The sequence below is a fragment of the Adiantum capillus-veneris genome, chromosome 1 (genome assembly GCF_014529385.1).
Source record: "Adiantum capillus-veneris isolate H3 chromosome 1, ASM1452938v2, whole genome shotgun sequence".
Classification (NCBI taxonomy): domain Eukaryota; kingdom Viridiplantae; phylum Streptophyta; class Polypodiopsida; order Polypodiales; family Pteridaceae; genus Adiantum; species Adiantum capillus-veneris.
Window position 1 is genome coordinate 53,856,723 of NC_140931.1, and position 13,924 is coordinate 53,870,646.

Sequence of the window (13,924 nt, forward strand, 5' to 3'; positions counted from 1 at the left end):
TTGGTCCAATTCCAAAGATTTAGGTTAAGGCAAGTCTGATTTATTATTGGAAACTAATTTGGTTCCTGGAATATATGACGCGAGTTATTTATTCCCCCCCTCTTTCTACGTATAATTTCATTTTAATATTTTATACCTCTTCCCTTATAAACTTCAGGAGGTTTGCAGCTTTTAACGCTAACAGCGATTAAGTAACTTTTAGGGATCCGTTCCAGTGCAACAAGTGATATTATACTTTGAGCGGAAAACACAAACCGAAGGCGTGACCTAGAGTCAAATCTCATAGCTGAACCCTAGTTTTAAATTCGAAACAGAGCCTTATGGGTTAGTACTGACTTTATATCCAATTGTTTACGAAGAACAAACGGATTAAGCTTCCATAGACTTGACTTGATTTCGTTGTTCGGCTTCTCATTTTGTTCTCAATATTTATGGCAGTTTTTTTTAGTAAAATTTTATGTAAGCCGTGTCGAATGTTAGAATCCTGATTAACAAAATGCGCCTCTCTTGTAGTTTCCAAACCAAAGATTCCCTTGCTTCCAAAGCAAAAGCAAAGCCTCCTTGAAAGTTTATAAGGGTGATTCCCTTGCCTCTGCTTCCAAAGTAGCTTTTGCCTAAACATTTTTAGATTCCTTTGCCTTTTTTGAGTTTCTAATGATTTTATGCCTTTGTTAGGCACATCTCTATGTTTATAAGCATAATAATAGAATAAAAAAGGCGTTCTTTAAAAAGATCTACTAAGAAGCAGAAACACACTACTGTAAGCACCAGATGAGTAATAAACAGTAATGAAACCCCCCTAACCTAAAAAAGTTAGTGGTTGGCTTGTTTTGTTTGCCCTAGCGACACCATTAAGAGGTACTGGTGATTGTGATTAGAGATCAATTCACTGTCGCTTCGAGTACACGACGAGGTTACGAAACCCGTCATGGCGATAACATGGTAATTTAGAAACAAGGCGTGTATGAGGAACTATCAATGTCTACGTTTGCGTTGGGATTGCCCTCGGCACTTCAGGGCTCAACCAATTAAACTCTCGGTGTCTACGGCGTTAGAATGAACTTCGTGCATCCATTTATTTCTACGGAATTACCAACGCTAGACTGGACGTATTTCGACCATGCGCCCAGATTATGCAGGGAAAACCAGCGATACTTTTTAAGAGCAAAGGGTACAGGAACGTAGTGGCGTCTCAACTCATTCCTCTGATCCCAGTATAAATTGGATCGGCGAGAAAGGTTAACCCAACCCTGCTTGACACTTTGTGCCCCTCGCTCCCCTAGTCTTGGCATAGGATTTAAAACATCGAAAAGGTGGGCTATAGGAAAAAGCGTAGGAACCGCTTACTTTAAATAAAACAAGAACTGAAAGAAAGAGGACTGAACATAATACCGGTGGAAGATACATGCTTTACCTTGCAAGTTGTGAAAGCTTTCTTCTCAATAAGAGTGAGAGTTAGTGGTATATAGCTTTATCGAAGCCCGAAAATGAAACGATGTTTGCACTGAAGAGGACTCGAACCCCTAACTACCTGGTTCGAAGCCAGGGACTCTATCCAATTGAGCTATCGGTGCGGGGGGGTTGTCAAGGAAAGCCCAACCCTGGAAATGTTTTTTGCGTTATTTCAAAATGAGTTTACGTAATTAAAGAAAATTAACTCAATTAAAAGACAAAAAAGTCAATCTTTGTCGTTGATGATCTCTCGGTTGGTTACCGAATAATTTAACCATCCCTTCCCTAAAAGAAAGTAATTACTTGATAATGTAATCCGTAATATTCGATTCAGTCGTCAGCTGTGTTTTTACCCTCCCCAGGGTGTCCGCTCTGCCCGTGAGACGGTTTTTTAACCACGACGTCTACGTTTAAGTTTAAAGGCAGTCCCTTTACGAATCCGGCTTCTAAGCCTATGGAACTTAAACGAAAATCTGGACAGCGTCCCCGGCTTTATTATGAACGGCTTGATTTTATCCGCCTCCTCCTGCGAAACAGTTATTTCTGTTTCTGGATTCAGCGGCGGCATGTCTTGCTCAACAAAAACTACTTCTGGAGTCGAAGGCAAGAGCTCAAACAGGGCTTTATACATGTCAATCAAAGGTTGCGCCTGGGAGACTATTTGCGCGGCATAATGCGCTATCACTTCCTGGGAGAAGGGGACCTTCAAGAGGAGTTCTATGCCCTCTTCCGGGACATGCTTAAAGGGAGAGATACCCCAGAGATGAGCATCAAGCCAGGAATAAGGTCCTTATGGAACGACGTGAACAGACGGGAGTTTGCCTCCTTAAACTGTACCGAAATCTGAGCCCATTCCTGCATTGTGGCTTCGCTGACTATGGAGGGGTTTAACTTGGCAGAGATAGAGTTTACTAGATTGTTTATTTGCGCAGGCTGCAGTTGTGAAACGAATTCATAACCGTTCTCAGCGCTGGGCAATCTGCCTTGTTTGCAGGTTTTTAGTATTTTATCACAATCTTGCCAAGTTTCAAATAAGATTGAACGGCAATCCTCCTCCTTTAGTTGCATAAACTGTGAATGTGAAGACGCTTGAGTTACTATTGAAGAACTACTAGCGCCCATATTCATACAGTATGCTGTTTTCAGCAAACCCAAGCCCAATTAGATTTAATAAAATTAAAAAAAGAGCAACAAACAAGAATACCTTTCTCAACGAAAGAAAGGAGAGATATATGGTGAGGTTATTAAAAAGAAGGAGAGATATATGTTGAGGTTCTTAGAAATAAAGGAGAGATATATGGTGAGGTTATTCAAAAGAAAGGAGAGATTTCTGGTGAGGTTATTCAAATTCAAAAGATTTCTTTTTTTAGTGAGGTTATTCATGTTTATCTTGTTTTCTTTTTTTAAGATACAAATAAGATTGAAAAAGCCATCGTCAAAGCAAACAAGGCAATAGCTTCTGTTAAGGCAAAGCCTAAAGTAACATAACCAAATGATTATTTAGCTAACGATAGATTTCACGCCACAGGGCTTGTCAAAGAACTAAATACGTTTTCCAATACCTACTGCTGCTCCTGCTAGGGCTATTGTAGCCGCTCCTACTCCATTAATTTTGCACCTTCTAGCGTAACTAATTCTTAAGTGTCTGTGTAATAATAATAAAAAAGTGTAGTTAGCACACTTTAAACGAAGTAGAGCGGTTGGCTGGCAAAGAAAGCTTACGCCTTTGAAGAAGAAAGATAGAGTTTGCATGCCTACCTTACCAAACACGTTGGATGTCGTCGGAAAACCAAGACATTTGGTAAACAGTCTTGTTGTCTCTTTGCAAGCAAGCCCATTTAATTGTAACAATTTAACGGATAACAAGATTATTTCCGGATGAATCCAAAGAAAAAACATAGTAAGCAGAGCCCTGACCCAAATGAAGAATAAGTGGTAGATTGGTAATGTTATCATTAAGGTTCATTGGTTTTATATAATGTCAACAATACAACTAAGCATTCGTTGACAGAGTCAAAGTTCCCCGTTTCTCAATCGTGGCATCCACGTTAATAAGTCGAAAGCCTCTTGGGCCGTCATTATCAACCAGGAAGGAAATCCTAGAGGAACTAGGATTTTGGTCCAGTAGCAAGGGAATTGAGGGAATGTAATTTTGCCAGAGTAGTCTCGTTAGCTCCCGAAGTGTTGCGATAACTAATGAAAAAAAAAAGAAAGCTCGTTTCATTTATTAGAACTCAAAGAAACTTCAATTCCTTTAAAAATTTGGTTTGAAGAGTTAGTTGTCGAATAGTCCAATACATACACATATACAATATACAGAAAAATCTATCTATATCTATTCATCTATATCTATTTAGATAGATACAACTCAATAAAACGAAGATGGATAGCCAATGAAAATGAGTAGAAAGGAAAGAACCTTTTTTCCGCCTTGAATATCATTTAGATTTTGCCAAGAGGAAAGGCTGGAGATTTTAGGAATTACTTAAGTAAAAACAATTCTAATAATTACCGATTGATATTTCACGAATAATGATGCCATCTCCACCACAGTTACTTCAATCAAAAATGCGAATACGAAAAGAAAAGCTATGACTAGGATACCAGCTACTAAAATGACTAGAGGTATCGTGCAAATCTTACTGGAAGAAGGTTTTTTAAAAAGCGTCACGGAACACACAGAGGGGGGAAAATTTTTATGGATGTCAAGATATTTTGGCAAAGAAAAAAAGCCTTACCTTACGTGGCAACTAAACTATAACTATTAGGTACATTAGCAAACCCGGTCTCAGAATCTATTGCGATCATATAAGAATCCCTAAGATCTTAGGGGGCATGGAATTGCAATTTTATCAACGTCTTATGGACTCATTACAGATCGGGAAGCTAGGCGAAGAAAAACTGGGGGGGAAATTCTACGCCATATTTGGTAATTGAAAGGGAGAAACAGGGACAAAAGTTACTTATTTTCACCAGTTACGTCTTCAATGAAAAGAATTTTTTTGGAGAAACCTGTAATGTAAATAGGAGGTTTACTTATTCCAAATGATGAAGAAACAGAATCTCATTGACATGGAAGGTACAGTTACAGAATCTTTACCCAATGCCACGTTTTGAGCGTGTTCGGATAATGGATGTCAAGTTTTGACTCATATATCGGGAGGGATGCGACGCAGTTATATAAGAATACTACCAGGAGATAGGGTAAGAGCTGAACTGAGTCCCTATGATCTTACCAAGGGACGCATCATCTACCGCCTTAGAAGTAGGCATACAAACAATAGTCAGTAGATTTCGGTATCAGTTTAGATTTTCGGCAGTTAACCAAACCACTTCTCTTGCCAAATTTCCTATCTTGATTAGATCGAAGAAACATGTAGCAAACCTACAGAGATTTACCCAATTAATTCAAGGTTATAGATACGAAAATCCGTGCTTCCATTCGGAAAATATGTAAAAAAATGTCGATTGATTCTACGACGTAGACGAATCATGGTAATTTGTTGCAACTCAAAACATAAACAGAAACAAGGATAATAAATATTTCTATCTGAAAAAGAATATTAATTAAACAGAGCTTCCCAATAAAAATAATTAATTAATTATGTCAAGTCAAATAAATCGAGAAAAATTCGTTCACGTGGGGAAAACGCGGAGTTCAAAAGGGAGTCATTCATATACAGGCGAGTTTCAATAACACTATCATTACCGTCACAGACGTCCGGGACAGGTAATTATTTGGTCTTCCGCCGGGTGCCTGTGGATTTAAGGGAACACGCAAAAGCACGCCATTTGCTGCGCAAGCTGCGGCTGAGAATGCAATTAAAGCATCAGTGGATCGGGTATGAAACAAGCAGAAGTTATGATGAGCGGGCCCGGACCGGGGAGAGACACCGCTTTGCGAGCTATTCGCAGAAGCGGCATAATCCTCAGTTTCATACGTGACGTGACTCCTATGCCGTATAATGGTTGTAGACCCCCAGAAAGAGACGCGTCTAACTAGTGATTAGTCACATCAAAAGGAGAGAAAAAAAATTTACGTATGCGCACGCAAAAACGAGATGTCGACCTCTAAGCAGGCAATTCAGTGGAAATGCCTTGAATCCAAAATAGAAAGTAAGCGGCTTCATTATGGTCGTTTCCTTGTATCTCCCTTTAAAAGGGTCAAGCCAGTATTGTAGGAATTGCCATGCGTAGAGCTTTGTCACAAGAGATTGAAGGACAAGCATAACACGTGCAAGATTTTGCGGAGTCGTGCACGAGTATTCCACAATAACGGGTCTTCAAGAGACAATACATGATGCTTTAGTTAATCCGAAAGAGATTGTGCTTAGGGGCGATTCAAAAGAAGATATTCAAGAGGCGTTTTCATCTGTAACAGGTCCTAAAGAAGTAACTGCGGGCGATCCATCATTACCACCTGGCGTCGAAGCAATTGACAATTCGCAATATATAGCTACCATTACCCAACCAATATCTCTAACTATTGAATTAGAGATTGAAAAGATTGCGGATATCGTATAGAAAATCTAGCGAAATCCGGAAAGGGACAATTTCCCATCGATGCTGTATTTATGCCTGTCCGAAACGTAAATTATAGCATCCATCTATTTGGAAGTGGTAGAGCGACGCAGGAAATCTCATTCATTGAAATATGGACTAATGGTAGTCCGACACCACACGAAGCACTTAGGAAAGCTTCTGAAAAACTCATGGACTTGCCAACCACCTTCTCGTATGTAAGGGGCGGAGACGTATCTCTCTTCGAAAATGATTCTCTTGCTTCCTTTGCCTCCTTGAAAGTTTATAAAGGGTGATTCCCTTGCCTCTGCTTCCAAAGTAGCTTTTGCTAAACATTTTTAGATTCCTTTGCCTTTTTAGAGTTTCTAATGATTTTATGCCTTTGTTAGGCACATCTCTATGTTTATAAGCATAATAATAGAATAAAAAAGGCGTTCTTTAAAAAGATCTACTAAGAAGCAGAAACACACTACTGTAAGCACCAGATGAGTAATAAACAGTAATGAAACCCCCCTAACCTAAAAAAGTTAGTGGTTGGCTTGTTTTGTTTGCCCCTAGCGACACCATTAAGAGGACTGGGTGATTGTGATTAGAGATCAATTCACTGTCGCTTCGAGTACACGACGAGGTTACGAAACCCGTCATGGCGATAACATGGTAATTTAGAAACAAGGCGTGTATGAGGAACTATCAATGTCTACGGTTTGCGTTGGGATTGCCCTTCGGCACTTCAGGGCTCAACCAATTAAACTCTCGGTGTCTACGGCGTTAGAATGAACTTCGTGCATCCATTTATTTCTACGGAATTACCAACGCTAGACTGGACGTATTCGACCATGCGCCCAGATTATGCAGGGAAAACCAGCGATACTTTTTAAGAGCAAAGGTACAGGACGTAGTGGCGTTCTCAACTCATTCCTCTGATCCCAGTATAAATTGGATCGGCGAGAAAGGTTAACCCAACCCTGCTTGACACTTTGTGCCCCTCGCTCCCTAGTCTTGGCATAGGATTTAAAACATCGAAAAGTGGGCTATAGGAAAAAGCGTAGGGAACCGCTTACTTTAAATAAAACAAGAACTGAAAGAAAGAGGACTGAACATAATACCGGGTGGAAGATACATGCTTTACCTTGCAAGTTGTGAAAGCTTTCTTCTCAATAAGAGTGAGAGTTAGTGGTATATAGCTTTATCGAAGCCCGAAATGAAACGATGTTGCACTGAAGAGGACTCGAACCCCTAACTACCTGGTTCGAAGCCAGGGACTCTATCCAATTGAGCTATCGGTGCGGGGGGTTGGGTCAAGGAAAGCCCAACCCTGGAAATGTTTTTTGCGTTATTTCAAAATGAGTTTACGTAATTAAAGAAAATTACTCAATTAAAAGACAAAAAAGTCAATCTTTGTCGTTGATGATCTCTCGGTTGGTTACCGAATAATTTAACCATCCCTTCCCTAAAAGAAAGTAATTACTTGATATATGTAATCCGTAATATTCGGATTCAGTCGTCAGCTGTGGTTTTTACCCTCCCCAGGGTGTCCGCTCTGCCCGTGAGACGGTTTTTTAACCACGACGTCTACGTTTAAGTTTAAAGGCAGTCCCTTTACGAATCCGGCTTCTAAGCCTATGGAACTTAACGAAAATCTGGACAGCGTCCCTGGCTTTATTATGAACGGCTTGGATTTTATCCGCCTCCTCCTGCGAAACAGTTATTTCTGTTTCTGGATTCAGCGGCGGCATGTCTTGCTCAACAAAAACTACTTCTGGAGTCGAAGGCAAGAGCTCAAACAGGGCTTTATACATGTCAATCAAAGGTTGCGCCTGGGAGACTATTTGCGCGGCATAATGCGCTATCACTTCCTGGGAGAAGGGGACCTTCAAGAGGAGTTCTATGCCCTCTTCCGGGGACATGCTTAAAGGGAGAGATACCCCAGAGATGAGCATCAAGCCAGGAATAAGGTCCTTATGGAACGACGTGAACAGACGGGAGTTTGCCTCCTTAAACTGTACCGAAATCTGAGCCCATTCTGCATTGTGGCTTCGCTGACTATGGAGGGTTTAACTTGGCAGAGATAGAGTTTACTAGATTGTTTATTTGCGCAGGCTGCAGTTGTGAAACGAATTCATAACCGTTCTCAGCGCTGGGCAATCTGCCTTGTTGCAGGTTTTAGTATTTTATCACAATCTTGCCAAGTTTCAAATAAGATTGAACGGCAATCCTCCTCCTTTAGTTGCATAAACTGTGAATGTGAAGACGCTTGAGTTACTATTGAAGAACTACTAGCGCCCATATTCATACAGTATGCTGTTTCAGCAAACCCAAGCCCAATTAGATTTAATAAAATTAAAAAAAGAGCAACAAACAAGAATACCTTTCTCAACGAAAGAAAGGAGAGATATATGGTGAGGTTATTAAAAAAAAAGGAGAGATATATGTTGAGGTTCTTAGAAATAAAGGAGAGATATATGGTGAGGTTATTCAAAAGAAAGGAGAGATTTCTGGTGAGGTTATTCAAATTCAAAAGATTTCTTTTTTTAGTGAGGTTATTCATGTTTATCTTGTTTTCTTTTTTATAAGATACAAATAAGATTGAAAACTAGCCATCGTCAAAATAAAACAGGCAATAGCTTTTTTAAGCAAAGCCTAAATTAACATAACTCAAATGATTATTTAGCTAACGATAGATTTCAATTCACAGGCTTGTCAAATAACAAAATACTTTCCAATACTACTGCTTCTCCTGCTAGGGCTATTGTAGCCGCTCCTACACCAATAATTTTGTTGCACCTTCAGGTAACTAATTCTTAAGTTTTGTGATAATAATAATAAAAAATGTAGTTAGCACACTTTAAACGAAGTAGAGAAAGCGGTTGTCGAAGGCAAAAAAAGCTTACCCTTTCAACGAAAAAGAAAGAGTTTCACGCTGCCTACACACACGTTGGATTCGGTCGAAAACCAAGACATTTGTAAACAGTCTTGTTGTCTCTTTGCAAGCAAGCCCATTAATTGTAACAATTTAACGATAACAAGATTATTTCCGGATGAATCCAAAGAAAACATAGTAAGCATAGCCCTGACCCAAATGAAGAATAAGGTAGATTGTAAAGTTATCCTGTAAGTTTCAATGTTTTATATAATGTCAACAAATACAACTAACTAAGCTTTCGTTTACAGAGTCAAAGTTCCCCGTCTTCTCAATCTTGCATCCACGTTAATAAGTCTAAAGCCTATTGGGCCCCTTCATTAACAACAGGAAGGAAATCCTAGAGTAACTAGCGATTTTTGGACCATAGGCAAGGTTGAATATGAGGCATTGGCAATTTTTACCAGAGGTAGTCTCGATAGCTCCCGAAGTGTTTGCGATAACAATGATAAAAAAAATATGCTCGTTTCATTTATAAGAAACACAAAGAAACTTCAATTCCTTTAAAATTTAGGTTTTGAAGAGTTAGATTTCGAATAGTCCAATTCTCACATATACAAATATCATAAAAATCTATCTAATCTATTCTATCTAAATCTATTTAGATAGATCCAACTCAATAAAACGAAGATGGATACCAATAAAATGAGTAGAATGGAAAGTACCATTTTTCCGCCTTGAATAACATTTATCTTTTGCCAAGAGGAAAGTAATGGGTTTTTAGTAATTACTTAAGTAAAAACAATCCTAATAATTACCGATGATATTCACGAATAATTATGCCCATCACCACTAAACAGTTACTTCAATCAGAAATTGCGATACGAAAAGAAAAGCTATACTAGGATACCAAGCTACTAAAATTAACTAGAGTAACGTGCAAATCTTACTGGAAGAAGGTTTTTTAAAAGCGTCACGGAACACACAGAGTGTGTGAAAATTTTTAATTTATTCAATAAATTTTGGCAAAGAAAAAAAGCCTTACCTTACGTGGCAACTAAACTATAACTATTAGGTACATTAGCAAACCGTCTCAGAATCTATTGCGATCATATAAGAATCCCTAAGATCTTAGGGGGCATGGGAATTGCAATTTTATCAACGTCTTATGGCTCATTACAGATCGGGAAGCTAGGCGAAGAAAAACTGGGGGGAAATTCTACGCCATATTTGGTAATTGAAAGGGAGAAACAGGGACAAAAGTTACTTATTTTCACCAGTTACGTCTTCAATGAAAAGAATTTTTTTGGAGAAACCTGTAATGTAAATAGGAGGTTTACTTATTCCAAATGATGAAGAAACAGAATCTCATTGACATGGAAGGTACAGTTACAGAATCTTTACCAATGCCACGTTTTGAGCGTGTTCGGATAATGGATGTCAAGTTTTGACTCATATATCGGGGAGGATGCGACGCAGTTATATAAGAATACTACCAGGAGATAGGGTAAGAGCTGAACTGAGTCCCTATGATCTTACCAAGGGACGCATCATCTACCGCCTTAGAAGTAGGCATACAAACAATAGTCAGTAGATTTCGGTATCAGTTTAGATTTTCGGCAGTTAACCAAACCACTTCTCTTGCCAAATTTCCTATCTTGATTAGATCGAAGAAACATGTAGCAAACCTACAGGTAGATTTACCCAATTAATTCAAGTTATATACGAAAATCCGTGCTTCCATTCGGAAAATATGTAAAAAATGTCGATTGATTCTACGACGTAGACGAACATGGTAATTTGTTGCAACTCAAAACATAAACAGAAACAAGGATAATAAATATTTCTATCTGAAAAAGAATATTAATTAAACAGAGCTTCCCAATAAAAATAATTAATTAATTATGTCAAGTCAAATAAATCGAGAAAAATTCGTTCACGTGGGGAAAACGCGGAGTTCAAAAGGAGTCATTCATATACAGGCGAGTTTCAATAACACTATCATTACCGTCACAGACGTCCGGGGACAGGTAATTATTTGGTCTTCCGCCGGTGCCTGTGGATTTAAGGGAACACGCAAAAGCACGCCATTTGCTGCGCAAGCTGCGGCTGAGAATGCAATTAAAGCATCAGTGGATCGGGGTATGAAACAAGCAGAAGTTATGATGAGCGGGCCCGGACCGGGAGAGACACCGCTTTGCGAGCTATTCGCAGAAGCGGCATAATCCTCAGTTTCATACGTGACGTGACTCCTATGCCGTATAATGGTTGTAGACCCCCCAGAAAGAGACGCGTCTAACTAGTGATTAGTCACATCAAAGGAGAGAAAAAAAAATTACGTATGCGCACGCAAAAACGAGATGTCGACCTCTAAGCAGGCAATTCAGTGGAAATGCCTTGAATCCAAAATAGAAAGTAAGCGGCTTCATTATGGTCGTTTCCTTGTATCTCCTTTAAAAGGGGTCAAGCCAGTATTGTAGGAATTGCCATGCGTAGAGCTTTGTCACAAGAGATTGAAGGGACAAGCATAACACGTGCAAGATTTTGCGGAGTCGTGCACGAGTATTCCACAATAACGGGTCTTCAAGAGACAATACATGATGCTTTAGTTAATCCGAAAGAGATTGTGCTTAGGGGCGATTCAAAAGAAGATATTCAAGAGGCGTTTTCATCTGTAACAGGTCCTAAAGAAGTAACTGCGGGCGATCCATCATTACCACCTGGCGTCGAAGCAATTGACAATTCGCAATATATAGCTACCATTACCCAACCAATATCTCTAACTATTGAATTAGAGATTGAAAAAGATTGCGGATATCGTATAGAAAATCTAGCGAAATCCGGAAAGGGACAATTTCCCATCGATGCTGTATTTATGCCTGTCCGAAACGTAAATTATAGCATCCATCTATTTGGAAGTGGTAGATAGCGACGCAGGAAATCTCATTCATTGAAATATGGACTAATGGTAGTCCGACACCACACGAAGCACTTAGGAAAGCTTCTGAAAAACTCATGGACTTGCCAACCACCTTCTCGTATGTAAGGGGCGGAGACGTATCTCTCTTCGAAAATGGATTCTCTTGCTTCCTTTGCCTCCTTGAAAGTTTATAAAGGGTTGATTCCCTTGCCTCTGCTTCCAAAGTAGCTTTTGCCTAAACATTTTTAGATTCCTTTGCCTTTTTTAGAGTTTCTAATGATTTTATGCCTTTGTTAGGCACATCTCTATGTTTATAAGCATAATAATAGAATAAAAAAGGCGTTCTTTAAAAAGATCTACTAAGAAGCAGAAACACACTACTGTAAGCACCAGATGAGTAATAAACAGTAATGAAACCCCCCTAACCTAAAAAAGTTAGTGGTTGGCTTGTTTTGTTTGCCCTAGCGACACCATTAAGAGGACTGGGTGATTGTGATTAGAGATCAATTCACTGTCGCTTCGAGTACACGACGAGGTTACGAAACCCGTCATGGCGATAACATGGTAATTTAGAAACAAGGCGTGTATGAGGAACTATCAATGTCTACGGTTTGCGTTGGGATTGCCCTTCGGCACTTCAGGGCTCAACCAATTAAACTCTCGGTGTCTACGGCGTTAGAATGAACTTCGTGCATCCATTTATTTCTACGGAATTACCAACGCTAGACTGGACGTATTCGACCATGCGCCCAGATTATGCAGGGAAAACCAGCGATACTTTTTAAGAGCAAAGGGTACAGGAACGTAGTGGCGTTCTCAACTCATTCCTCTGATCCCAGTATAAATTGGATCGGCGAGAAAGGTTAACCCAACCCTGCTTGACACTTTGTGCCCCTCGCTCCCTAGTCTTGGCATAGGATTTAAAACATCGAAAAGGTGGGCTATAGGAAAAAGCGTAGGAACCGCTTACTTTAAATAAAACAAGAACTGAAAGAAAGAGGACTGAACATAATACCGGGTGGAAGATACATGCTTTACCTTGCAAGTTGTGAAAGCTTTCTTCTCAATAAGAGTGAGAGTTAGTGGTATATAGCTTTATCGAAGCCCGAAATGAAACGATGTTGCACTGAAGAGGACTCGAACCCCTAACTACCTGGTTCGAAGCCAGGGACTCTATCCAATTGAGCTATCGGTGCGGGGGGGTTGGGTCAAGGAAAGCCCAACCCTGGAAATGTTTTTTGCGTTATTTCAAAATGAGTTTACGTAATTAAAGAAAATTAACTCAATTAAAAGACAAAAAAGTCAATCTTTGTCGTTGATGATCTCTCGGTTGGTTACCGAATAATTTAACCATCCCTTCCCTAAAAGAAAGTAATTACTTGATATATGTAATCCGTAATATTCGGATTCAGTCGTCAGCTGTGGTTTTTACCCTCCCCAGGGTGTCCGCTCTGCCCGTGAGACGGTTTTTTAACCACGACGTCTACGTTTAAGTTTAAAGGCAGTCCCTTTACGAATCCGGCTTCTAAGCCTATGGAACTTAACGAAAATCTGGACAGCGTCCCTGGCTTTATTATGAACGGCTTGGATTTTATCCGCCTCCTCCTGCGAAACAGTTATTTCTGTTTCTGGATTCAGCGGCGGCATGTCTTGCTCAACAAAAACTACTTCTGGAGTCGAAGGCAAGAGCTCAAACAGGGCTTTATACATGTCAATCAAAGGTTGCGCCTGGGAGACTATTTGCGCGGCATAATGCGCTATCACTTCCTGGGAGAAGGGGACCTTCAAGAGGAGTTCTATGCCCTCTTCCGGGGACATGCTTAAAGGGAGAGATACCCCAGAGATGAGCATCAAGCCAGGAATAAGGTCCTTATGGAACGACGTGAACAGACGGGAGTTTGCCTCCTTAAACTGTACCGAAATCTGAGCCCATTCCTGCATTGTGGCTTCGCTGACTATGGAGGGGTTTAACTTGGCAGAGATAGAGTTTACTAGATTGTTTATTTGCGCAGGCTGCAGTTGTGAAACGAATTCATAACCGTTCTCAGCGCTGGGCAATCTGCCTTGTTGGCAGGTTTTTAGTATTTTATCACAATCTTGCCAAGTTTCAAATAAGATTGAACGGCAATCCTCCTCCTTTAGTTGCATAAACTGTGAATGTGAAGACGCTT